Raw genomic sequence first — 5,254 nt, forward strand, 5'->3', positions numbered from 1 at the left:
CTTGATTTTTGTGAATTTCCAAGAAGGTATGTATTTAATGGGAATCTGCCTTGTGGCCATGCATAGAGGTCTAAGCCATTAGGTAAAGCTAGTTTTGATCTAATTTAAAATGAACTTTGATGTGCAACAGGAACAGATGAGGGCTTGCAATTGAGGAAGAAGATGGCACATGAACACTGGTTTGTTTCTATATATGTTTATCTGTCAGAAGTGGTCTCACAAATGGTTAATGGTTTGGTTTGCAGTGAATTTCAGGGGTTGAGATGCAGAATTAGGGATGGAGAATATGATAAGTCCTCTTATTATTGTATGCCATCATATAGCCCTGTTCCTAATTTTTAAGATTGAATCGAATCAACTAGATGCACACATTTGTCCATCTCTTTCGTTCTCGGTTTAGGTAACAAGTTAACCCCGGCGGTTTGTTGGTAGTGTTTTGTTGCAGGATGTTCCACGATTTTGGATTTCTGTGAAGTTATCCATTGGAATGGAGGACCAGGTATGCGTTCATTTTTTATGTATAATCATTAGGATGGTTTTTACTATGATAAGTGTGTACAGAATGGCCCAGTGAATTAAAGAGCGCTAAGGGCTGTTTTGTGGTGTTGCAACTTCGAGTTTCTTTGGTTGATGAATGAAAGAAGTTAAAAAGGGGATTTCACATAAAGGAACTAGATGACGGGAGAAAGGTGAGGAACTCAGGTTTGTTCTGATTTGTTTGAGATTTGTTCCTCTGCCTTACATCAATGTTGTGCAATCTCTGTCTATCAATGTGTGCACTCAAACTGCAGGATGGGACGAGGAATTATTATTTTGGCGTCCGGCACGTGTGGTTTTTTCTTTCGCCTGCGGCCTGGGTACGTGCAATGGCAGAAAAGGTAGTTCGTAGAGCCTTCCGCTTCATTCATTACTCTCCCTTTAGGTACGCCAGGTACGCTGCTAACACCAATACGATAAATCCATTTAAAATTGTTTTGGTAACTGGGCGTAAAATATTGCATACGAATATGTTCAGCAAAATTTCATTAATACTATTTGTGAAGCCGAAAGTTAACCAGATGAAGCATAAATGATTAACCTAGTTGTGAGATTCCTGATTTCAGTTAACTTTTAGTTTCTGTCAATGGAGAATATTTGAAGAATGGAGAATACGATAAGTCCTTTCTTATTAATGTATGTCATTATATAGCCCTGCTTCTCATTCGTAGCGTTGCATCGAATCAATTAGATACACAGATTTTGTTTATCTCTTTCATCCTCGGTTTAGGTTAACAGCGTAACCCCTGCGGTTTGTTGGCGGTATTTTGTTGCGGATATTCCACAATTTTGGATTTCTGAGAGGACGACCAGGTATACGTTTATTTTTCATGTATAACAATTCAGATGATTGTTAATTTGATAAATATGTACAGAATGGTTGTCGTGCGATCAATAATGATTATACATAAAGAGCCCTAAGACCCTGTTTTATGATGTTATTGCAACTTATAAGTTATAACTTCTTCGGTAGTTTCTTGCTTATCGGTTTCGGCCCAATTCACGAATTGAAAGAATTTAAAAAGGGGCTTCGACATGAAATAACTAGATGAGCGTAGAAGGCTCAGGAACTCAGGTTTGTTTTGATTTATTTGAGATTTGTTCCTCTCCCTCTCATAAATGCTGTGCAGTCTCTCTGACATCAACGGTGTGCAGTCATATTACAGTGAGAGGACGAAGAATTTTTATTTATTTAGGTGTCCAGTACGTGCAATGTCAGGAAAAGTCGGTTCGGACAGCCCTCCGCGTCATTCATTACACTCCGTTTAGGTACGAGTCTAACACCAATAACCCATTAAAATGTCTTATGCTAATTGGGCGTAAAATATTGCTTAGGAATATGTATATCAAAATTTCACTAAGATGATTTTCGATGCCCAAAATTAACCGGCTGTAGTATAGATAATTAACCTAGTTGTGAGATGCCTGATTTCGTGTTCGACAGTTAACTTTTAGTTTCTGTTTATCCTTTTGTCGTGTGTTTGCATTATTCGTTCAGGCAACAAAACAGACTCGTCTAAGCGCGGAACGACACTCGCCTCGACACTCTCCTCGTTTATGCCAAGTGTCGTTTTTGATTTGGTAAACTGCTCACATTGTAATGTCTTTTCAAAAAAAATTCATAAAAAGATTTCGATGATTTGGTTAGGGCTTTTTATTGCTTATTTCGATTTCAAACCGAATTAGTCGCAAATTAAAAGGGTTTACTATTGTTCGGAAGGGTTTTACAATTTTTTCGATTTCCATTCAAATGTATTTCAATCCACATAGGCATATTTTTTAACTTTAATTTTTCTTTATTTTCCCCGGGCAATTATTGGTAATTAATTTGATTTGGCCTGGCGAATGATTTGAAATAAGCTCTAATTTGCAGTAGGTTAAACAAGAGGATTTACTATGAGACGAGGGTTGCTTTTGTTTCAATCTAAGGGACTGACATTTTCTTCCATACGTTTTGTTCGTTTGGGTTGTTTATCTTATTTACATATAATCAAAATGGTGTCTGATTGTTTTCTAATTTTTGTGTGTAGCCATTGAGGAGATGAGATGATATGCTAGCGAAGAGATGACATGCTAGTGGAAACGATGAAGGATATGATAAGTCTGAATCAGGTAGATACACATTGTTGAAATAATTAATTTTTTTTTCAATTGCTTTTCTTATTGGTTTTGACCTAATAATGAATTGAAAGGTGGTTTGACATTGAGAAAGAAGATGATAGAAATTTAGAGGTCATGGTTGCTTTGTTTTGGGTAGTTTGTCTTTAATGTATATAATTCAGAAGTTTTTAAGTATAATTATGTACAGAATGGTTCTGATTTGGTTGATAATAGTTGTTATGTGGCATTATTTAAGCTTTAGCTCTTTTGGCAGTTGATTTGCTTATTGCTTTTGATAACATAGAAGAAGTTGATAGGAGAAGCTTTGGTTCTCACATTTATGTTGGTTTATTTGAGCTTGTGATTTCTATGTATGTCTTGCATATGGTGTTTCTTCTCGTATATTGATTTATGGACAACAAATGTAGAAATGCTACCCAACATCCTTTCCATCTTCCATGGATATCTTCCATGTGCCCAATGTTTGTTGCACGTCTGCTTTGGATAGTTCATTCGCAATGACATTTCTCTCCCCGTAAATATGACTACAAGATATATGATCAAATTTCCTTTTAATAGTAGAACCTCCTCCAGAATGGGAATGAGTGTGTGCATGTGACACCTAGAGGCTTCATTTAACCAGTTGATAACAATAAGAGAATCACCAAAAATGTGTAGTTGCCTGCACCCCTTTTCTATATCAAATAGAAGCAAAAAATTTAGATTTAAGAGTTCTACGTATTTATTTGAGCCACGAACCAAACCACTTTAAATCCTGTAGGAATGATTTTCATTTAAGAATAATATTGCTCCTCCCCCACACTCACCCCTAGCTGGGGAGGTGCCATCAAAAAATGCCCACGAATTATTCTAGGCCTATGACTGGAGTCATCATCTGGAATGAGCTCATAAATAGCCGCGGACTGAGCTACTACTCTATCATGGATTGCTTCTTTCTCCTGGAAAATAACTTTATTCTTAGCTAGCTAGACCCCCCAACTTATAATGGATGGAGGTTTCTGAGCTGTTTTGGATTTGCTGAATCCCACCAGGATTGCCATGCTTCCTTGCAAGATATATCTTGCCACAAAAGACCAACAGATAAGGAATTACGAATAGAGTTTCAAATATTACAAGCATAAGGGCAAAACAAGAAAAGGTGATCGACAGACTCCTTGGTTGATTTGTAGAGGGGGCAACAACTCGGATCAAAGAAGCTCCTATTTTTTAAATTTTCACTAGTGGGGAGATTACTTTCTAAAATACACCATTGAAACAATCTAGATTTCGCCAGACATTTAAATTTCCACAACATCTTCCACCAACAAGCAGGATCACCTGGTTCGTTATCTGCCAAGATGAATAAGTATCTTGTTTTAGGGGTGTATTCCCTGAATGGAGAATGAACCCACTACAAAATATCCACCCAATCCTATAGTCTAACATGTGAAATATTTAGTGAAGTAGTGTAATTCTGCCATCGATCATTCCAAACTTTGGTAAGTTTAAATGATGTGCGTCCATCCATCCCTGAGCCCATATAGACGTGTTATTCATGTCTGCCACCATGGGAACAACACTACTTGATACTAAGCGAATGGGATTTACAGTAAGGAGTAAAAAATTTGCTATTATACATGTTTCCTTTAAATTAGTCACCATCATTAGTTGGATTATGTATATTCAAACTAAAATTACTTAACAACACTCCAAATGAAACTTTTGATCACTAGATGTCATTAAATTCAAAATAGTTACCAACTTAAATTTTCCCAATCAAAAGCTAATGAAATATATTTGTTCCCTCACAACATAACTACATATTGAAAATTGAAAGGGGATTAAAGTTGGGGAATGCATGTGTAGAAAAGCATGTGCTCTCTACTTCAACTTATATATTCACTTCTTTTGTGCCTTCTCATAATGTTGTTGCCCATACAACTACTCCCTTCCTAATAACTACCTAATATGTTGTGCTAGAATTGTCAAGTATTCTGTACAAAAGGTGAACCAACTGTCGAGTAATTAGGTACTTACAACTAATGGTCTTGTTTTGTGAGGAAGGTCTCTCAAACTCCCCCTCCCCCTCTTTGCTAAGGGTCTTAAAAAAATAATTGATCATGTGTGAATTTGAAGGAATGTAATTTAGTACAATTTCTCCTTGTGATAAAGCTCTAATTCACAAGGTTCAACTTGAGAGGAAATTACTAGGATGGTCACCATTGTTAGCTAAGTAGAGTATCCTCTTCACTATACGCTAACTCTCCTCTAGCTTAAGAGGTGTATGCCTAGTAGGATTACTAAATTTAAGCAATTAGGCACACGGTAATATGAAAGTAGCTTTAAGTAAAACAATATTTATTTGGTTTTTTGTTAAATGTTTAAAACGGCGATGGAAGGAAGTAGAAATTAGTGTCAATCAAATAAGGGTGATGGAGTCAAGGGGCTATCTAAGAGCAATGGAAATAAGGCTTTAAAACTCTATAATTCCCATTACAAGCTTGTTGGCATTTGATGCATAAATTCTACAAGGTATGTGTCTAAAATGATCCTCCAACTAGGCAACTCAACTTTATCCTAGAGATTAAAATCAATAAGATTGCGAGAATTCTTAGAA

At 36.4% G+C, this 5,254-nt stretch overlaps 1 long non-coding RNA gene across 1 annotated transcript; it reads left to right on the plus strand.

The window, feature by feature from the left end:
* The first annotated feature begins 1,048 nt into the window (after positions 1–1,048).
* On the plus strand, positions 1,049–2,650 carry LOC149175999 (uncharacterized). Its single transcript, XR_016258606.1, has 4 exons — positions 1,049–1,350; positions 1,511–1,806; positions 2,036–2,118; positions 2,568–2,650. It is a non-coding gene; the product is annotated as an uncharacterized LOC149175999 (long non-coding RNA).
* Positions 2,651–5,254: the final 2,604 nt, after the last annotated feature.

Source organism: Pinus tabuliformis, chromosome 4_1 (genome assembly GCF_031772625.1).
Source record: "Pinus tabuliformis cultivar Carrire ecotype Pingquan chromosome 4_1, CPIR1, whole genome shotgun sequence".
In the NCBI taxonomy this organism is placed as follows: Eukaryota; Viridiplantae; Streptophyta; class Pinopsida; order Pinales; family Pinaceae; genus Pinus; species Pinus tabuliformis.